This window comes from Acanthaster planci, linkage group LG09, assembly GCF_054643075.1.
Source record: "Acanthaster planci isolate LZ-2023a linkage group LG09, COTS_SCS, whole genome shotgun sequence".
Lineage (NCBI taxonomy): Eukaryota > Metazoa > Echinodermata > Asteroidea > Valvatida > Acanthasteridae > Acanthaster > Acanthaster planci.
The window spans coordinates 10,314,219-10,336,712 of NC_141785.1; the positions used below are offsets into that span (position 1 = coordinate 10,314,219).

At 45.1% G+C, this 22,494-nt stretch overlaps 1 long non-coding RNA gene across 5 annotated transcripts in view; it reads left to right on the forward strand.

Annotated features, from left to right (window-relative positions):
* Window positions 1–22,079, forward strand: part of LOC110980638 (uncharacterized) — a 36,916-nt gene extending 14,837 nt beyond the window's left edge. For 3 of the 5 annotated variants that reach the window (XR_015426435.1, XR_015426434.1, XR_015426433.1), the window contains exons 2-6: window positions 2,485–2,563; window positions 2,916–2,986; window positions 12,268–12,368; window positions 17,313–17,454; window positions 19,040–22,079. This is a non-coding gene — a long non-coding RNA (uncharacterized LOC110980638). Of the gene's footprint in view, window positions 1–2,484; window positions 2,564–2,915; window positions 2,987–11,424; window positions 11,802–12,267; window positions 12,369–17,312; window positions 17,455–18,643; window positions 18,739–19,039 lie in introns of those variants that run through there. The other 2 variants (XR_015426436.1, XR_015426437.1) reach the window with 2 other exon arrangements.
* Window positions 22,080–22,494: the final 415 nt, after the last annotated feature.

Consider the following 22,494-nt stretch of genomic DNA (forward strand, 5'->3'; position numbering starts at 1 on the left):
CTTGAAGTCCTACTGGATGAGAGACTCAATACTTGAGACTCCATTTTTCCCTAATACCACTCCCCGCGACAGATTTATGGACTTCATACAACCGATCGACTCGACAAGCTCCGCCCGGTGATGGACGAACTGACCGAGAAGTTCAAGTTCAAGTCGTCTACATTCCATGTGGCAACATTACTACCCACGAGTCCCTTTGGAAATTCAAAGGGAGACTGAAATTCAAGCAGTGCAACCCCAAGAAGCGTGCGAGGTTTGGCATCAAGGTGTATCGAGTCTGCCAGAGCACGGGAGTTGCCGCTGGATACACCTGGAACTTCAAGGTTTACACCGGTCAAGACCAGACTTTGGACTGGCAAGTATGAAAATCGTACTTGACTTGAACACCAATCTTCTTGGCAAAGGGTACACCATTTTCCTGGACAACTGGTTCTGCAGCCCCGAACTGTACCTGAAACTACACGACCAGAAGATGAACGTCGTTGGGACAGTGAGAAGCAATCGTCAAGACATGCCCAAGGACTTGTGCTCCTTGAAACTCGAGAGAGGTGATGTTGTTCACCGCTCTTGCGACCAGGGCTTGCTTGCCTTGGTCTGGCAAGACAAAAAAGATGTCCGTATGCTGTCCATGATGCATACAGCCGAGATGGCCGACGCCGGATGGCGGAACTGCGACGGCATCGCTTTGGAAAAACCCAGGTGTGTACTCGACTACAACGACGGGATGAAGGGTGTGGACATTGCAGACCAGCTGGCATCGTCGCACCGTTCAGTAAGAAAATCAATCAAATGGTATAAGAAAGTGTTCTTATTTTTGCTTGATGTTGCTCTTGTAAACTCTTATCTTGTGTGTAAGGAAATTGGTGGCACTGACAGTTTTTTGACATTTAGACACATGTTGGTGAGTGAAATTTTAGAGTTGCATGTACCAAATTTGCCAGTGTATCGATCTAGAGGTAGACCAACCCGTCTTCCTGGTCCAGGTAGACTGATAGGAAGACATTTTGTTGTAGAGACTCCCCCAAGTGGAACACGAGCTAGATCATACAGACGGTGTGATGTTTGTTACAGAGACGGGAAAAGAAAAGAGACTAGATTTGTGTGTGCAATTTGTGAAGTAGCACTTTACCCAACTCCTTGTTTCAAGGTTTATCACACTTGAATCATTGACTTATTCATGGCATGTTTCCTGTTTTCCCAGATGTAGTAAATGAAATAGTACATGAAATTTTTGGGCAACTCCTTCAAGGTTTATTGTACTTGAATCAATTATTCATGGGCAATTATCTGTATTCCAATTATCTGTGTAACGTAAATACTCTTTTTTTTCTTTCCCTTTTTTGCCTAAGTTTTTTTACAAGAAAGTCATTTTATTTTTAAAATTCAGTTTGAATTATTGTAAATACATGTATATAGAAGAGAAGTGAAAAAAAAAGAAAGGACAAGTTGTCAAGAGAAGAAGAAAACTGAGAAATTGTCTTGTGTTTTTCTTGTGTCTATTTTGTAATTATGGGAAAGATTATTTGGGAAGATAATTTTCATGGGATGGTTCCAAGTTTAGTTAGAAGTGGGCTGTATTAGATATATCATTACACTCAGAAAGGGGGTTTGAATATAACTTGCAAAAAACAATACTTAGAAATATGCAAGAAAATTATGTGCGTACATAGCGCAAAATGAAAAATTGGCAATTTTTACGGGTAATATTGCCTGGTTATGTTATGAAATGAAAACTTGTGAAGCGCACTCTATGTTCAAGTGGGGGCTGGGCATTGATGCTGGGCATGCATGGACTACTGGGGAGTGGGAACACGAGCCACGGTGCCCACCTGTGGCAAGCCTAGACCTTGTGAACTTAGCGGGCGCTGCATGCTTCGCTGTGGCTGAGCATCATTGGGTAGTTAGTGTTGTTGGGTGGGTAAGGCAAGTGCTGGGTGCCTGTTTATTATGTTAGATGGGATCCAAATACCCCAGCATGAATCGTGGCCACACAGAGCTGGGCTTTGTGCAGTGTACGACCCAGCAAACATGGCAGATAAGGCCTGGTGACCTTGCTGCACATTGCGGTGGCCGCAAAATTGGAAAAAAAAACCTGGCAGCCAGGCAGGACGCGGTAAAAATATCCTGCCGTCAAGGGGTTAAACAAAAGATTGTTAGAAAACTATTTTAATTTTTAGGCAGGTTTGAATAGAAGTGTCAATTTTGCACTGAAAATTGAGGCCCCAAAAAATGTCATTGGAAAGTTGTATTGAGTGAGTGAAATCAGGAGTTTTGAATTAAATTAGTGGGAGTTTGATGAAATTTCACTTACTTTGAAATTTGAGGTAAAAATGTTGCTCCGGCAAGGCACTGGAGGCAAAAAATCAAACTGCGCCAAAGTTAGGGGCGTGCAGTTAGGGGGCTTCAACAATAAATGAAGGATGTTGCTGTGACAACAGTAAAAGCTGAAGAGATGTATTGTTTTTGTTTTGCTTTTTATTGTAGGAGGAAGTCATGAAGAGAAGATGATGGAGCAAGGAGTGACCAATGAGTGGGCAGCATCAGTAGAGAGCACAGAACCTGAGTAAGTTCCTTCCAGCACCAGGTTATTCAATGACAAGCTGGATTGAGAAAATGAACTTTATTCCTGCAAGTTTACTCATTTTCCCCCGTACTATTACATGTGCCTCAATTCTAACCTTCCTGGATCCTTCAAAATCCACCAAGAGATTTGTGGAAGATTGAGGAAGGTAGAGAGCCCAGCCGAGCCTCTTTGAATTCAAATGGGACTTGATGTGTCAGTAGAGTTTTGGAGAATGTATCATACTGGGGAGGATTTTTTAGGATTCGGAAAGGTTTTCAGGAACCACCGTCTTTCTATGCAGTCCTTACGTCTTGCTGCTTAAATAATCATTACTTTGTCTACACTTTGTCAGCTCTGACAAGTTTGGCCTCACAGAAAATGATGAAGATGACTCTGATGTTAGCTGTAGCACAGACAGAGAAGGTAAGTACATGTACTTTGTCCAAAGACTGTTTTATAAAGGCCCTAGATATCAGAAACAAAAAGAACAATTCTATACAAAACCTTTGTACTTTGACTTCCTTTGTGAAGTCACCACTCTGTTTTCACTGCTGAAGTTAACACCTAGAGTCAGTGATGACATCCGTATTCCATCACAGGAAACATCTCACCTCTGTTTACCAACATTTGTATATCAGCGCGCATGTGTGTCAAACCTCGCTGAAAAAGGTCGTCCAAGCGACATCCTCCGCGCCCACTGCATGTCCCCCCATAAAAGGCTGCGTAGAACTAAGACTCGTCCTAGTGTTTTTTCAGCGACGCATGTAGTCGACATTGTGTGAATTTAGTGTACAATGGAGTTTCACGTTTACACGCAACCTCGCTATTTTCTATGTAAAAATGGTGGAGACTGCCAAAACCTGACACAGGACTGGAAGTTCTATCAATAGTTCAAGCCATGTTCCGGGCAAATCCCCCGGTTCCTCCAAGCCTGATCGGCCCTCCAAGCATGTCATTTCCACCGTGTCGACCGAGTCTACTCTACCGTGTTCGACGAGTGGAAATTCCTCGGGGCTGAGCCTGCGACCAGCACCTAACAGGGCTTCTCCCTGGCAGGTTCCGCACACCTTTGGTAGCCTACGTGAGCACTTGGCAGCAGTGGAGTCCAACGTCCAGGTGCGTGCAGAACAGCGGGGCCTGGCGCTCGATGCAGCACAGTCATCTGAACGTCCGGCCACCCCCGCTCGGTAACAGAGGCCCAGGGCACCACCACCACCTCAAGTCGGCAGCACATTTTCAGCCACGTGGACAACAACTTTTTCATTGCAGATACAGGTTAGATGCAACAGCTTCAACCTCGTTCTCATCCAAGTGCTTGGTCTTACTCTTCAAACGACTCTAGCCAGCATCCAGATTTTTCAGCAGTGTTTGGCGAGAACTATTCTTGTTTTCTTCGGTGGATTCCTTCACCCTTTGCAATAGCCCACAATGTAACTGTCTCTGAATCGTCGAACCATTTCTTGGCATCGTTCTGCCGACTGCCATACCATGCTGCCCGTCCCAGCAGTATGCCTACCACTGCATGGGCCTCCTTTTTCCTTAGCTGGCTAATCTATCACCTACAGTGATGACAGAAGTACATGTAGGTAAGCTTCAATCATGTCAGCTTCTTTTTTTTTCCAATCGTGCCTTATTTACGTGTCCTGTCTTATCATCAGGGGATTGTAGGGATTTTAGCGCTTATGCATGTAGGCCTATCTCAAAATAGAGTTTTGATTGTGTCATGGGGATTAGATCCCGTTCTCCCTCATTGACCGATGTGCTCCTCAACCATTGTGGAGCTGTTCTATTCACAGTAATCAGTGTGTCTTAATCTCTTTGTGTTTTTTGGGGCCAATAGGCCTAGCTACCCTCTCTAACTGCACAGAATGTTTTTGTATTCCACTTGGTACATTTATTTCCTGTACTCACTTGTTGCCTAGTTCTTGGCATCAGAACTTGACACGGTCATGTGGGTCCCGATACACTACATGCATGTACAGTCTCAAGACTACTTCAGGTTTGGAAGATTATTCAAGCTTCTGCTGCTGTAATAGTTCTAATTCCACTGAAGCTGTTGTCATTAGTCACCTTTGCCTTACGTTTGCCCTTTAGAGCTTCAGTCTGTGTGGACTCCCGTACTCAAATTTAACTCGCAGCACTGCGTTTTCCTACTCTGTGGTGTCACTTTTTGGTTTGAGTTGGACCCTCCGGTTCAAGGTCTTCTGGCAGGGTTCCTGCGTGCATTCAGTGACTTAACATGTGCAGACCATTCTTGAGTATATTTGGCTGCACCTTTTTCAGTGTGTTCCATGCACAATCTTTAGGTGCCTTCCATACATGTATATTCAATTCGGGTGCGTTGCGTGCCAACGTGTTCGTGCAATCACTTTCTCAGAACTTGGCATTCTTGCCCTTTGCGTCCCCCTGTTAGGGCTGCTCCAGGAGCTATTTTGTCCAGCGCGCGGCATGGGATGCAAGTTTTGTCGCGCTCGGGTAGAGTGCCTTAGCTTGCACACCCTTGTTTTGAGTAATAATCACTTTCCTTGTTACAGCTCCAGCCCCTGCTCAGCCTCGCCTCCCCTACAAAGAATTATATAGTCTCTGGGTAGGTGCCTCCTGCTCAGTGTATTTCTTGAACAAGGTACAAGTACGCCATTCACGTTGCAGTGGTGCATAAAGCTGGACCTGCAGCATCCCCTTTTGGTTACCATTTGCCTCCCACTTTATTTCTGTGTTATTAAGTGGCTGCCTTTGTACTGTACTTTAGTTACGATAGCCTTTGGATGTCTAGGTGTTATGCTGGTCTTCCTGCATTTCCCCAACATGTCCACGTTGCAGTTGTACAGGTTCATTCACAGGATTTGCCCCCTTTCCCTGCATTCATATTTGTTCCTCCAGGTTGTTTCCTTGGCGAGCATGTTCCCACAAATTTCATTAGCACAGCTCTAGGTTTCCGTCTACTACTCTGGTTCCATGAGATCAGACGCTATATGCTCATATATGTGTGACCTGGGTTGACCTCTTTCTCCTTTGGTTCCCATAGTGGTTACCTGACTTGCGCAAATTGTACATTAGGACTTCAGTTGCTTGTAGTTCTTAGGCATGGTTAACTGTATAGTTAGGTTGCTGAAGGCAGGTTTTTTATTACCTTCGTGAGTCTTGGTTGTCATCATCCCATTTCATACCATAAATTCCATAAAACATGTGCATACAAGATACATGCAGCACAGGTAGTTTTGGGTTTCTTGTGATCAGTGTTGGATTAAACAGTGCCCATACAACAACACAGTCTATAATAGGTACTTTGTAAAGGCTCAAGCCGCCTTTACAGGTTTATTTTTGTACAGCCATTCAGTATAACTACTCGGCTTACTTTATACAGTGTTGGGGGGCGTGGCAATATCAAAGTTACCGCCCTCTTGAGATGACAACCACACACATATTCAAAACAGCCTGGGTGCTAACTCAGTTGGCCTCCTTGCCCTTCCAGTATTTTGTGAGGTTGTATTTGAGGCATAGTGGTCTTTGCCCTTCTACAGCTATGGCTGTAGCCTGTTGTTCCGTTTGATAACAAGTTCTGCCGGACCATGTTACTTGAGGCCTTCTGCCTCTAGACCGCAGACAGGATGCACCTTTGTCATTTTGGTATTGTTCCTCTCTTCAAGCCATCCACTGGTCAGAGGAAGACTTCTTCTGTTGGGTCCGTAATGAATACTGTAGCTGAACAGGGTTCGACGCTTTTAAGAACGACACTCAGCCGCAACTCGCTGTTTTGGTCAGGAAATCTGCTTTTAATGCTCTCGTCCACAACAATCCGTCTTTTTTAGCTCAAATCCAAACATGGTGGCTGACGGCAGGGACTGCGCAGGTGCTAGGCGGGAAAACTGCGGGTCGTTCGCAACCAGCGCGGGCAGCCAGCCAACTCCATGCGGGTCCGAGCTGGCGTCCCCACTGGCCGGACCCCCTGGCGCTACACTGCCTCCTCCGAGGACTCGGCCAACGCTCCGCGGGCTGTGCGCTCCCACCATCCAAGCTGCACGTCGCCCAGGTAGCGCTTGAGCCGATTGAGATGCACGATCTGAGCCTTCGCTCGGACGCTACGCTGCACTTTGTAGGTCACGTCGTTGAGGCGTTGTAGCACCGCGAAGGATCCGTCCCACCACGGCTGCAGCTTGGGGGAGTGGCCGACCTTCTTCTTTGGGGTGAACAGCCAAACAGCCTGGCCGGGCTCGAACCCGCCCTCCTGGGCGCGACGGTCGTACTGCTGCTTCTGGTAGCTCTGAGTCCGCCTCAGGTGCCGCCAGGCAAACTTGTGGGCCCGCGTGAGCTTTGCTCTCAGCTCGTCAACGTAATTTAGTGGCTCGGTAGTCTCCGTCTGTTCGTCCGGTGACCCACCTCCCTCCCGAGCATGAGCATGTTCGGGGTGAGCCTGGTGCTATCGTGCTGGGAGGAGCAGTAGGCCATCAGAACGTAGGGAAGATGTTCGTCCCAGTCGTCCTGGTTCTCATCCACAAACATGCTCAGCATGGTCTTCACGGTACGATTGAACCGTTCGACCATGCTGTCGGACTGGGGGTGGACGTTCGACCATGCCGTCGGACTGGGGGTGGAACGGAGTCGTCCTAGTCTTGTGGATGCCCAACAGCTGGCAGACCCCACGGAACAAGCCCGCCTCAAACTCCCGCCCTTGATCAGTGTGGATCTCGAGGGGTGTCCCGAAGCGCGTGATCACCTGCTCCTCTTGGCCACAGTCTCGGCCGTCTGATCCGGAAGGGGAAACGCCTCCACCCACTTTGTGAAATGGTCCGCCACTACCATTATGCTGGTGTTTCTGGCCTTGGTTCGGGGCAGGCGTCCGGTAAGGTCAATGGCGATCCGCTCCATGGGGGCCCCAACCAGGTATTGTGGAAGCGGAGCTCTCCCGCAAAGCCGTAGAACCGCAGAGATGACACTTCTGGCACCACTCCTCAGCCTGCCGTCTCATCTCCCTCCAATACACGGAGCCTGTCTGAGTCGGGTCACTGTTCAAGCGACCCCGAGGTGTCCAGCAGTTCGGTGGTTGTTGGCAAGAAGTAGAACCTCTGGCACCCTGACCTGCGGGACGGCGATCTTCCAGGTGGGGGGCCCCCCGTCGGCCCTTGCCCACTTCACCTGCAAGACCCCTCGGAATAGGCACAGTGTGTCCCATCTGGACCTCCAGCTTTTGACCCCGGCGCCAAGGTCGGAGATGTCCTCCCATTCAGGCCGGTCGCTTCCCGCCACCAGCCACTGGCAGACCGGTCCCAGCTCTGGGTCGTCCTGCTGCTCCTGAGCTAGCTTGCTCAGGTCCCAGACCTTGGGAAACCCGTCCAAAATCGAGTCATCCTCCTCTCCGTCCATGTCGGCTGTGGCAACCAGGGACTCATCCTCTGCCTCCGGCGGCCGGCTCTGAGGGGGGTCCGAATCCGCCGGAGGGGCCGGCCCCGTGTAACATTCTTGGTCAACCTCTAGGGAACGCCTGCACTGGCCGCAGGGTATCCGAGAGACGGCGTCGGTGTGTTTCCGCCCCACTCGCTGTTCTATGTCAAACTCGTAGCACCCCAGCCTCTGCAGCCATCTGGCTGCCTGCCCCTCTGGCTCTTTGAAATTAAAGAGCCAGCGCAGCGAGCCGTGGTCTGTCCTCAACAAAAAGCATTTCCCCAACAGGTAGTGCTTAAAATTGTGCACAAAGTGCACGACCGCCAGGAGCTCCTTCCCGGTCGTGCAATAGTTCCTCTCTGCCTTGGTCAGGACCCGACTCCCATAAGCCACAACCAGCTCTCTGTGCTCCCCCTCATGGGAGAGAACGGCCCTGATCGTGCAGTTGCTGGCATCGGTATCCAAGATGTAGCGCCTCCCTGGGTCCGGATACCGCAACACCGGCGCCGTTGCAAGGGCATCCTGTAGGTGTTCAAATGCCGTCTGGCAGGCATCGGTCCACACAAACTCCTTCTGGCTCTTGTTGGTCAAAGCATGGAGGGGCTGGGCGATCTTGGCGAAGCAGGCAATAAACCGCCGATAATATGACGCCAGGCCCAGGAAACTCCAGACCTGCGTCACGTTCGTCTGCCTTGGCAAACCACGGATTGCTGCGACCTTAGTGGGGTCCGTCCACACCCCCTCTGCCGACACCAAGTGGCCCAGGAAGGATTCCTCCGTCTTGAAAAAGTCACATTTCTTAAGTTTCAGGTTGAATCCGGCGGTCCGGAACTGCCCCAGTACCGTGGCCAGCCTCTGGTAGTGTTCCTCAAAGGTCCGCCCCCAAACTATCACGTCATCCAGGTAGACGACGGCCACTTGCCACTGGAAACCCCGCAGGATGCGCTCTATCAGATGCTCGAAGGTGGCCGGAGCGCTACAGAGCCCGAAGGGCATCACGGTAAATTGGTAGAGGCCGCTCTGTGTCCCGAAAGCCGTCTTCTCCTTGTCATCCTCCGCCATGCGGACCTGCCAGTACCCGCTGGCCAAGTCCAGGGTGCTGAGCCACCTGGCTCCCTCGAGTGCGTCTAAGTTATCCTCTATCCGAGGGATGGGGTAGGCATCCTTCAGGGTGGCTGCATTGACCTGATGGTAGTCCACGCAGAAGCGGACAGACCCGTCCTTCTTCCGCACCAGGACCACCGGCGACGACCACGGGCTGTGTGACGGTTCGATTACCCCATCCGCCAGCATCTGGTCCACCTGACTCTGGGCCTCCAACCGCTTGTGGATCGGAAGCCACCGGGGAGGTTGACAGATGGGTGGCGTCCTCCCTGTGTTGATTGGGCGATGGACCCAGTCGGTTTGGCCAAGCCTGCCGTCCGGCCCAGTGAAGGCACCCTGGAACTCTACCAGCAGGCTCGCCAGCCGTTCACATTCCTCGCCGTCCAGATGAGCCGCTCCCTGGTCTAGGAGGTCCCGCAGGTGGGCGGGCTCACTATTGCCTGAGCTCCGAGAAGAGCCTCCCTGGCAACCGTGGCCCGCTGGACCGCCCTCAGGGCTCCGCACGGAACCTTCCATAGGGCAGGGCTCTGAAACCACCTGTTGAGAACTCTCCTCAGGGTTGATCACCGCGCCTTCTTCCACGGGGGCGAACATGGCCAGACGACTCCCCTTATAGACTGTAACCGGGTCTCCCGTCGGGTTGAATACTCGCACCAGCACGGCCCCCTGACTGGTATCCACGAGGCCCGTCGCGATGGCCACCTGGCAATGGTCTGTGGCCGCGAGGCTGTGGTACACCATCCCCACTCTGCGGGCATGATCTCCACAGACTTTCCGGGGGCACTTCCTGAGCCCCCGCGGCGCCGCAAGAGGGTGCCCCCATACTATGGCTAGTATTACAAGCTTCAGCTACCTCGCACCGAGGTTCCAACCCCGCGGCAGCCGCCCCGCCGTGCTCCGAGAGGAACATTCTCTCGGCCACGACAGTACCGCGAGAGGGCGCCTCGACGCTACCACACGACATGAATGAACTTCCAACCGGCCCCCGCCAGGACCCCCAAGCCGCGGACCCACCCTGAGGGCGCTCCAACTGGAACGCCTCTCCCAGTGCATCCCCGCCGCCAGAGGGCACCCCATGGACGCCGTTGGTGGATGTACTAGTGCACATGCAACCTTACTGGCTTACAGCAGTTGGCCTGCAAGCTGAGTCGAACACGAAGTGGGTTTTTGGCTATCCCTACTGTGCAAGTTTTCCTCAAACATCATCATTAAACGTGTTTTTATGTGGTACATTAATAAACAATAAACCAATCAAGTTATGTACCAATACCTGTGTCTACGTCTTGAGAATTTATTCATTTGCTTTGCTTGATTGGGTTGTTACCGCATAACGCAGCGCGGGCCAGTCGGTCAGGGTTTCCGTGCTGGGTCACGTGATACATATACAAAGTGCTTGAGGGCACATCATTCGTGCCTGATTTAGGCTGCATCCGAGTCTCTTGTCTAGAGCTAGGTCTTGGTATTCACTCCATTGGAAATGCATGGAGACGCGCAGGCAATAGACCTAGCCATAGCTCTGGAAACCCGTTTCGGACACGGCCGTATTTTACGGTTTCGGTTGATGCCCACCCAGTGCTTGTCGACGTGACAATGGCAGTCCGTGTGAACATGCTCGGCTCATCAAAGAAAAAGTTGTGCGCGTGACAGTAATGACTCGTAATGAAGGCAAGCGTTCTTTCGTCACTTTTTATTTATCATTCTTCAGTGTTTTTTTTAACTGGCCTGCCAAAACTTTGAGATGAGCAGCTTTAGTGGTACTGACGTTTCGAGTAACGGATAGTTTATTGTACATAAAAGCCTATTCTTTTGTCGGGAAAACGGAAAGACGTCGAGGTAAACAGAGTTTCGACTTAACAGGCTTCGACTTATCGAGATTTTAGTGTAGATTCCCCTAGGTAGCTCAACACCGGTGGAGCCCTCCAGGCAGGCTTATGGTAACTGTCTTCTCCACTTTCTGAAGTAGTACAAGATGATGGCTATTGATCCCCATTCTTCAGCTTCGCCTATCATCAGGGTTTTTCCGCTACAAACTTTGAGGGGGATCAGGGCATCATTTTATCCCAAGTCTCACATTGATCCAACAGAGGCTCGTACTCTTCATCAACCGACCTTTAAAGCGGTATTTTTGATGGCTGCTCAAACAGTTTCACAAGGAGGCCAATTCTGTGCCTAGTCCACTGAACCAGTCCACCTTTACCGGCAACCCGAAGGCGTATGCCTCAGTAACATGCGGTTTCTTTCCACAGGTCATTTAACCGGTTTCTCTTCCTTAGATGTATGTACCTTCATCCCAAGGTTGACAGTGATTTCAACAATGGCAGGGGTTTATGGTGGTGCCCCATTCAAGAGCTTCCACACATTTCTTCACTCGTTTTCAGACCCTGTGAGGCCACATCAAGCAGTTGTTCATCACAACCGTCCAACTATGTTGCCCGGTCTCTGTGACCACGATCGCTCAAATGGGATCAGAGGCCATAATACGTGTAAGCCCTCTTGATATTGAGGATCGAAATCAGGCTCCCAGGAGACCAGCAGCGCATCAATGTCCTCTGCCCACCAGCTCGGAGTTTCTGTTTCGGGCATAATGAAAACGACCTGCAAGGAGAATTTAATCACCTTCAGTTGATGCTACCTGAAGGATGTGGTTCAAGCATAGGGTGTCGTGAGCAGGAAAACCCTTAAGCAGGTCAGCCGATCATCAGCCTCTACACCCCAAAAAGCTACTGTTTCTCACAATTAGAGAGGCAGCTTCCGGGTATGTCAAAACAACCTTTTTCATATTTGAATGGGCTCAGTTTAGACCTTCGTTACCCTGCATGTCCCTTCCCTCCCAAATTGTTACTTAACGGTGCTACTCTGCAAAAGTAGGTAAACAGAGGTGAGATGTTTTCTGTAATGGAATTCCCAAAATCCAATGGGATTTTCCATTCTAGTAAGAAAACACTCACCTCTGTCTACCATCCCTCCATATTCCAAATAAATGAAATTAAGAAACCTCAAAAAAAAACTAGGACAAGTCTCAGTTGTACGCAGCCTTTTATGAGGGGACATGCAGTGGGCACGGAGGTTGTGGCGGGGGTGACCTTTTTGAGCGAGGTATGATGCGCATACGCGCTGATATGCAACTGTAGTAAAACATACATGTAGGTGAGTGTTTTCTTACTAGAATGGAAAATTTCGTTGGATTTTGGGAATTTTATCTCCTTTTTGTTCTTCTCAAGGAGCGGATTCAAGAGAGACTCAAGTTCCAGTGAGGACTACTCAAGTGACAGCCACTCTGACAGTGATGAGGAGCAAGAACAGTGGATGGAGAAAACAGCAGGTAGAAAAACTGTCACCTGTCAGTCACATTTGCCATATCTGTGAAGAAATCAATTTTTGCAGGTAGACTTGTTCCTGGTACTTCCTTGCGTCTTAACCCTAAAAGAGCTTGGTTACATTGGACCACCTCACAGCCCGCCGCAATCCCCCAAGAATTGGGCTGTCCAATGCTGGGTTTTTTTTTACAAACTTCATATGCATGACTTACCTTCTCAATACAAATGTTGACCTTTTATCTTAATCTGTCATATGGTTTGACAGTCACTTGGAAGTTGGGAATGGCAGCGGAAAAGTAAACTTTCTTGGTTGACCTCTCTCAGAAAAAAGGTGCTGTGCGAGAATTCTGTTTGGTCAGAATCACCAAAACACTTATTCAAAAAACTCCAAAAGGTTTCTGGAAACTATGCACCTTGATAATATTGGAAAATATTGGATAATATGGAAACTATGCACCTTGATAATATTGGAAAATATGTTAAAGGAAGGTAGATTCCCTCTCCCCTCCCCCAGCTCTTTAGGGTAAAATTCAGAGGTTCTTAAAGAAATTTCCACTCGCACAGCCAAAGTTTTCACAATTTGTTAAGTTGAGAAAACAGTCACTGGGTACCTCCTGTTGTTTGTACATGTGCCAACTGGCTGAAGATGGACCTTTTCCGAATTAGCCGGCTTAGGCTGAGAGAATTAAATAAGTCTGTGGCAAATGACTGAAGCTACTCACTTGTGTTATTACAGTCTGACTGAGCATGCGTGAGGGCGCTGTTATCAGCTGCCATATGTAATTTTTTTGCTCTCCACTTCATATTTTTTAATCTGTTTTTATCGTGTGTTTTTTAGCCATCACTTCTTAACCACTTCCTGCCGGGGACTCTGGGATCGGAGACGTATGGTTTATATGGGTGGCCGGGGTCTCCGAACTCGGACAAAGGAAACAGGGCCCTGTAACAAAAGACCGTACTCCAAACAAAAGACCAGGCTGCTGGGCATTACCTGCATTTTTTACTCTCAAAAGTGGTGATAATCCAACCTTGTTTTGAAACCCTATACCAGGGTTTGGGGCATTGAGAGCAAGCGGATTAACACCGGGAACAAAAGTGCTCCACCACCGCAGTGATGAGCCACACAGCACTGCTGCACTCTAATCTGGCCCCTATTGAAAAGAGGTCAGCAGTGCACTGAGCCAGGTTTGTGAACAAAAGACAGTTATATAACATCGCACAATCTGGGCTCTGTTTACAAGGCTGCAGGCCTGGCTGAAATACTCTGGCGTCAATGAAGGTCACCTACCAACTTCGAGTAGTGCCTGAAGATTACTTCGTGCGGCTATAAACGACCGTTAAATGAAATGATGAATTTTTGAAGGATTTTGAAAACGGAAAAAATGATACTCATGCCGGCCCAGCATCATCAACATTGAAAAATGCCCTGGCATGAAGTGGTTAATCTTCGAATTGTGGTATCCCTGCTTATTGAGTGTTTCTGAAGTGTGGATTTTGTCATCTTGGGGAATGTTGTAAGTGTACTTTCTACATGTTTTTATCATGCTGTATTGATTATCGAGTAGTAATATGGCCATGAGGATAACTTATAGCGGTGTGGTCACAGTTCTATGTTTCATGGTCCTTTGCGATGCTCTACATTTGAGAGAACTTCAGCATGGTATCACAGGAAACGATCTTACGATCTTCTATAAATTGTCCTATGTGCCAGCACGACTGGGGGGGGGGATCACAGAGACACAGGAGACTTCCTGGTTATTATCACTCTAAGGTCCCAATTTGTAAATGGACCAAACATGGACAAACATGCCTCGTAATATCTACGGCTGATCCCTTAATGGACTTAACAATTTGCATGGATGTCTCGGAAAACCCAGGACCACGCACCATCAACCAACATAATTTGTCAAATGCATGAATTTTCACCATCAACTGTGGTTTCTCGAATACCAGTGAGAGTTACTCCACGATATCAGCCTTCAAAACTAAGGTGTGGTGACCAATATCAATGCGCCACTCCTGTGCGATGTACTCAGAAGTCACAGAGACCTGTTTTAATGAAACTAGTTCTCACGCTGCCACGATTTCTCATTTTACGATGTTTTGCAAGAATCGTCCTGATAGACGAGGTGAAGGAGTCCCAATATATACCAAGGACTACCAGACTGCACAACCTCTACCGGACCATACATGTGACTTTGAATGTTTGTGGGTGAAGTTTCAGCTAAAATACGACAAACAACCTGGAATCAATCTCTATGTTGGAGCCATTTACTATCCTCTAGAAGCAGGGTATCAGCAAGAACTGCTTGATCATGTTGTTGACCATATACAATCTGTAGACACGTCTGCCATATGAATATGTGAAGCCTGAATGACCTGGACAGTGATCCCCAGGAGGTCAACCTAGGTTTGGCACTGATTATTTCATTCCATACACGACAAGTAGCTACACTGGACAAGATCTTCACCAATTATCCTGCTTTGAGGAAATCAAGCAACTGGCCCTATTGGACACAAGCGACCATTGTTGTATTCCTACAACATCTGTTGCTGAATTTCTGCGATGTAACAAAACTCTGCAGGTGCGACCATACAGGGATTCCTCTGTAAGGCCATTTGGACGCTGGTTGATTGACTTTAATTGGATTGATGCTTTAAGAGATTTGCCATCCTGCAATCAAGTTGGATATTTTATTAATATTGTGACTGATGCTTACCATTGTAACTTTCCCTTGCTTACTAGGAAAATCAGTAGGCATGACAAGCCTTGGATGAATCGTTACATCAAGAAACTTATCTTAGAGCGTCAAAAAGCATTTGCTGACAGTTAAATAACAACATGGCTAAATGGAGAGCTTTGCGTAATAGAGTAAAAAGAGAAATAAAAAAGGCCAAACATCATTTTTACAGAAATAGTGTTGAGAACCTTAAGAAAAATCAACCCAGTAAATGGCACCGTGAAATTATGTTCACTTAAACATAAAGCTGTCAATATCCCTGGCACTGAGATTGATCCCAAGGCGCCCGTTGACAGGATAAATAATCATTTTACCAGTATTTGTACTCAGCTTCCTGCTCTCAACGGTGACAAGTTGCCATCTTATTTGCCTGCAGAATCGCAACCACCTCTTATTTATCGTGGCCAAGTCTTAAAGTCTTTGAGAAAACTTAATTCAACCAAGGCTGGTCACCCTGATGACTTACCAGTGCGACTCATTAAAGAATTTGCTGATGAATTAGCATATCCTTTGACACACATTTAAATTTTTGTATCAGTGATGGATACTTCACTGATGTCTGGAAAACGGCAACCATTATCCCAGTTCCTAAAGTGAAAAATATCACCTCTTTTGATCAGCTACGCCCAATTTCGCTCACGCCAATTTTTGGTCGTATTTTTGAGTCATTTCTGGCTAAATGGATCCTCCGAGATATATCCGCTAAACTTGACTCACAGCAATGTGGCTACAGAAAAGAGTATTCTACTATGACTACCAGGTCGATATGTTGGATTTTGTATTTAAGGGGTTAGATAAATCTGGTTATTTTGCACAGATTTGTACTAAAGGCATTTGACCGCGTCAATCATAATGTTGTTATCTCCAAACTCTTGAACCTGGGTGTCAGAATGTCCATTGTCCCCATCGTCTGCAGGTTTCTTACATCGAGCATGCAAAATACCAAATTAAATGGGCATTTCTCTACACTTCAACATACTTCATGTGGGGTGCCACAAGGGACAAAACTTGGCCTGATTCTTTTTCTTAGTTTGGTTAACGATGCCTTGATATATTGCTCTAGGTGATGGAAATATGTTGACGATTTGACCCTTGGGGAAATTGTTGAATATGGAGAAGTACCTAAATTACAAACTCATCTTGATGACCTCTCTGAATGGTGCAAAATGAATCATGTATTGCCTAAACCCGTCAAATGTCAGCACATGACTAAGTTTTTTGAAGCGGGACTTATCGAAAACTTCTCTCTATAAACTCAATCAATCTGAATCGAGTGTCCCATATAAAGCTATTGGGAATTACAATTCAAAGTGATTTAAAGTGGGACAAGCACATCAGGGATATAGTTGCTAAGGCGTCTCGTAGACTGTACGCTCTATGTATTTTGAAAAAAATGGCGCTTCGGTAGAGGATATGGTAGCAGTTTTTAGTGCTTATATTAGACCAATTTTAGAATATTGTAGTCCGGTTTGGCATACTTCTATCAATAGTCATCATATTAATGCCATTGAAAAGGTTCAGAAGCGTGCCTGTAGAATTATACTCGGTCACCATTATGATAGTTATGCATCTGCCTTAGTCAAGTTAAACATGATAAATCTTGCAGAAAGACGTCAAACGCTTCTCTGCAAATTTGGCAACAAAATCCTCAATTCCATTAAATTTAGGCATATGCTCCCTCCTACAAAAACAACTCCAGGCAGCTTAGATCTAGTTCCATTTCAGCTCTTCAGATTCCCACTTCGCACAAATCACTATTAAAAATCTACTATCCCTATATTGGCCAGAATTTTAATGTAATGTAGTAGTTTTTATGGCTAATAGTTTATCAGGAAAGATTTCCATGAGGAGCACTCTTAATCTCACTTGGTTACCCTGTTGGCTCATGGGGTTTATAATGCTGTTTTGGTGGTGCTGTTTTGAATCACTTCCTTTTATTGGAGTTTGGCGTGTAGGGTGATCTCCCCGTATGGATCTCTTTCTCTTCTTCTTGCTTTTGAATTCTTATTTTTATATCTGGATTAAAAAAAATTTTTTTAAAGTAATGTTGTAATGTAAAGTTTAATTAATATAATTGTTAATCGTAAATGTAAATTTGAATTGTTTTGGCCTTTGGCCACCGTGATTCAAATTTAATAAACCATAATAATAATAACGATAATAATGAAAAAACTTTAGGGGAAGTTTTCTTGTTCTTCCTTTGTGTAGATTTGGGAAGGCCTCATTGCCAGGTGAATGTACTGCCATGGCTGCCTACATGAACGTTGAGGCTGGCTAGCGTCATGGTGCGAGTGGACTGACCGATGAAATTTCCAACGTGAAGAAGCAGGCTATGTCATAAGTAGCACAGGTAAGATTCCTGTGTTTCATGTCATTGCTGGCTTTCTGCAAGGATGAATCCGGGAAAGGGGGAGGGGCCAATTGGGGCCGTGACCAAAAAAAGGAACAAAAATTATTTTGAAAAATGATAGGATCTTTTTGGTCTATTTAATTTCCCGTCTTTTGAAAAGTGGAAATGTAGCCTAACCCCTCAAACAACTTTAAAAATAAAAAACATTGGCCCCCAGAATCCCCTTTGTTTCCCCTTCCTGAAAAAGTGGGTCCTGGATCCACCCTTGGGTGCTTGTGGCTTGCTGTTAGGGCAACCCTGACCTAGGGATGGTTGTGTGCATTGTGTCCACCCAAGCAAGACGATAGGGATGAAGTTAAACCCTTGTAACCAGGGCAAGCTAGGTGAATGCACCCACTGTACTGAAATTGTTCACATTTTCCTAGCCTTAAGTTCTTTTCCTTCATGGTTTGTTGCTGTTTCATGGCAAATTACCATTCATCAATGGTTCAGCTATCCTGAGACATGTTCAACATGTTCAAGGGGCAATTTGGGTTTTATAGTTTTAATAGTAACACTCGTGAAATGAAGCATCTAATCATAGACATAAAACACCTTTTGACGGATAACAGCAGGAGCATAATTTAAGGAAAGTCTCCGTTTTTAATAACCATAAGCAAATGGCTGCCTCGTCCCCTGGGGTTTCATGGTTTGCTGTGCAGCTCTGCTCTACATCAAAGAAAATGGATTGGGGGCAACTGTCCATCAAACATTATTTGGCCCTGTTGGTCTTTTTATTAAAGTTCTAACCCAGCACAGTTCAATTTGTCTTTGTCATAATATTGCCCATTATTACAAGCCATTAGTAGAATCCAAAGTGCACATTATGTGAAATACAGATAAATTCCTGACATTGCTGTTGTTGAGTGAATATTTCGAAAAGCAGATTTAACATATTTTCTCAAGTTTTATCTGAAAGAGCACTGAGAACTGTGTTTCCAAAATATTTCAAAAATAAAGTCTGAAAATATAAATCACATACATTATGGGGATTTGTTCAGGCTTTTTGAAGGTGAGCTCTTATTTATAGAAAGATCTACCTTAGTTTTGACAAATATTGAACCAAAAGACAAAGAAGGACCACGTTGTAAACACTTAATAGTATTTTCTGTCACCATCCAAAATTTCCGATTTGTATCCAACTCAACAGGCTTGTGCACATTGTTGAAATATTTCTGCCCACACTTCAATCTTCGGGATCAATCGTTGATTTCTGTAGGAGCTGTTGGTTCATAGATATTTCAGGTTTGTGGTCTTCCTGACTGACGTTAATATTACTGTAAAACAGTGCCCTCACTTGTTAGGAAAAGGGAAAGACAATTTGAAGTGTTTTAAAAAGTCACTTTTTGATTCACTATTAGGAATCCTCGTCATAGTTCATTTCTGACATGAAAATGGATGAAAAGCAATAGACTGTAACAGTTTCTTTATGAAATAATAGGTGTAAAAATAAGGAGCGTACAAGGATCCTATAATTTGTGAAGAAATGTGTCAATTTCTGCTGCAACTTACATGCAGTTACTTTTATGATCAATTTCTTCCCCAGACCTCCTCAAATGGAAGCTGTGGGTATGCCCCAGGAGAAGCAGACCATGACACTGATGAGAAGAGCGCCCTCGCCTCCTTCATCCTTGAGAGAAGGAAGATGGAGGACAAGATCCTATGGGACTTCACAGAGATGATTCATGAGAATGTCAGGGAGAGGCAGTAACTCAGATAGATGCCAGGCCTCGCCTCCATTACTGAGGAGGAACAGTTTCCAGGATTGCATGAGGGATCCTCGCCAGAAGCTTAGGCATTGATTCACAAAAGGCAAGGAAAGGACTCAATCTTCTCAGAGATGCAGTTCCTTGCTTCCACCTTAGTGGTGGAGCAAGTCTATCTGCATTTGTACACTACTCAAAGGATCAAAGGATCATACATAGTGATTAATAATTGTAACAAATGGTATTCACATCGCATCAAATGAGCGTCATTTAATTTGGCGAGTTTCTGGCTTCAAAACAAGAAACTTCCGCTACAGAGTACTGAAGTCTCACAACCGCTTTGGTCAGCACCTTGTCCAGGTCCTTTACGGCCCTGAAAATGATGTATAAAAATTTGAGTTTTAACGAAGTAAAGTGAGGGCGCTGTTTATGGATTACAATGATATTGCAGTAATGTGAGGGCACTGTTTATGAGTATATTCCTGTAATGTGAGGGCATTATTTGTGACTCTGAATCACAGAAATGAAGCACTTTGAAGAATGTATCTCAGCATGAAAAAATTTTATGTAACTGTTGAGACTCTTTTATTCAGTAAAATAATGCAATGTCAGACTTGTATCTGTTTTCAAATCTTCCCCCATTCACTGATTTTTATAATGATCTGTAAAAATAATGATTGATACAAAAAAATCAAGTTTGTGGTTGTCGGGACATTAAAAAAAATGGCTTTACAGTTTTCCAGTACCTTTAAACACAAAATGGCAAGAGGTCCAATATTTCTGTCACTTTTTCTCAAAATGTCCTAAAATTAGACACAGACGTGTACATCATTTTACCAGAATAGGGTTGTATAGTACTGGCCAGTCTCATTCATGTCATTGTACCGCCCTCCCAACTCACTAAGACACTCCCATGCTCTCACCCCCTTGCCTCAGAGTCATCCCATCCTTAATTTATGTGCACAGAGAGTGAAAGGTGGCCATTTTGAAGTTGTGCAATACACATCACCCAATGCTTTCTTACCCTTCCGGCTACATGTAATTGGGCTCTGAAAACACAACTAAGCACTTGCATTGTCTCACTTTCTATGGTGCTCAACCAAACATGAACATGAGCTTCAGTGTACAATAAGTGAATGAGGTACACACCTGGCTGAAATTTTTAAAGACAAATGTCTAATCCTTTAATTTTTTTGAGTAGTGTACATTGGCATACAGTACAATGCTGCTATAATGAACAGGGCAGGGTCCATACACAATGTAGCATTGGTGTAGCAAATCTCCCCAAGCATTGCGATTCCATTGGCACTGTTCTAATCATCGCATTTTCATAGGCCTGAAAATCAAAATGTTCTGATTTCCACAAAAAAGGGGGAAAAGTCCTGGCAAAAGAGGGCACTATTTGCCAAAACAGAAGGGTGCTATTTCCTACATGTATGTTGAAATGTCAGTTGTTACACATGTTTACATACAGGTATGTTCTTGTTCGTGTAAAACAGATTCCCTTGTGCTGCTGCTTGTTTTGCTATGGCTCATAACATGGCCGTTCCAATTTCGGAGTTTATTAACACTTTTGAGTCACTGTCATCAGTCCTAATTTTTTTCTTTAATTTAAAGCAAATTTGTGATGTTTGTGATGATTTGTAAAAGTGAGCAGAAAATTTTGGAGCCAAGAGTCACCTTCCGTATACCGAATTGTTCAGTACAGTGACGTTGTACTATACTTATATCCAAATTATTCATGACTTAAGAGGTACTCTGTAAATTTAATAGACAATTGGTCAGCTTGCTTTTGAAGAAAGACTATTGTTTGCCTTTAATTTGTTTCTTTCATCGTAACGCACTGACTCATTAATGCATATCTAAAAACATTCATATTTACATTTAAGTTATCAAGACGCTATTCATGTACTTCAAAATTTGCAAATAATTATCATTTGGAAAGACTCAATACACTTGATACTACTTCTTTTGAGGAAAAAAGCTTGTAACTCTTGCATGCATTTAAACATTGAATGGTGTTCCCATTCAGGCAGCCAAAATACCAGCACTGTTCAGTAAACCCAGTGGCTGTTCTGAACCTCACTTTTTACAAGTTTGCCCCCTGAACAGAGATATTGACAAATGGGAAGACCCACCGACATAGGGCTGGATAGGTCAGTTGGTAGAGCATGGTGTTCCAGAGGTCCCATGTTTCAATTCTGCCAGTCAATTTCTTTGTTCATCTTTATTAGTTTTTCCTTGGACAAAGTTCTATGTGCATTTTGTATTTTCCAAGTTGTACATCCACATTGCCAGAGCATTAGAAAAAAGTCTTTCACTTATTAATTATCACAAAACTGCAAGTCGCAAATTGTTGGCTCAGTGCTGAAAGGTCATTACTGCAAAAATGTAATTTTTGAAACACTCTGAGGGCCTTTCTCTGTGCACGAAAGAAATATTTGATTTAATTTTTTTTTCGTCTTTTAGTAATAAAACTATTTTTTTGTGGCCAACAGGTTTAAATTTTAACCAATTCTGTTTCCCGAATCAATGTCTAACACACTATTTTTCAATGAATACCTTTTAGTGCATTCAAAAAAACTTTTAGCAATGACATGAAATTTGTTTTAGTTTGAAAATATTACCTTGCAAAAATGCTTTGTGTGTATGTAAAACAATCACCATTTATTGCTATAACCAGTTAATTTCTATTTACAAGTGAAATAAATGCTCATTTATTTAAACTAGCAGAACAACTTTATACATGTCTATTTGTAAACTGTAGTACTTTGCCACTTAACCTTTCTCCTAATCTGGACCATTTTACACTGCCAGAATTTAAGGTACATCTTTTTCCAACTTTAAATTTTACATTACAGCCTCATCCTACATGGAAGCCCTGCCAGTCTTAAATATCTTCCAAGTTCCTTATATAAAGTTCCCTTTTGGGGCCTTATAGTCTCGACCTTATAAGGACTACAATAAACCTAGTAGCAATGTGGAGCATTAAAGAGCTATGCCCTTCAACCCCATTGGATCCTCAGAGCTCTAATACTGATAGTCCCAAGCCCTCAGCCATCCACTCTACCCTTCCTATCAGCTCTCAGACTTCCAGCCCCAAGACTGCCACCCTTGCCCATCTCCAGTACACAGTTTGGCTGAAAAATATTCTAAGTCCAAACAATGGAAGGTTTAACATTTAGAAACGAACACATTTTTTCAAGAAAGTGCCGTGGCATAGCGGTTAAGGACACTAACTGCTATGCACAAGGACCTGGGTTCAATTCCAGGTGGGCATGCACAATTTTGTTAA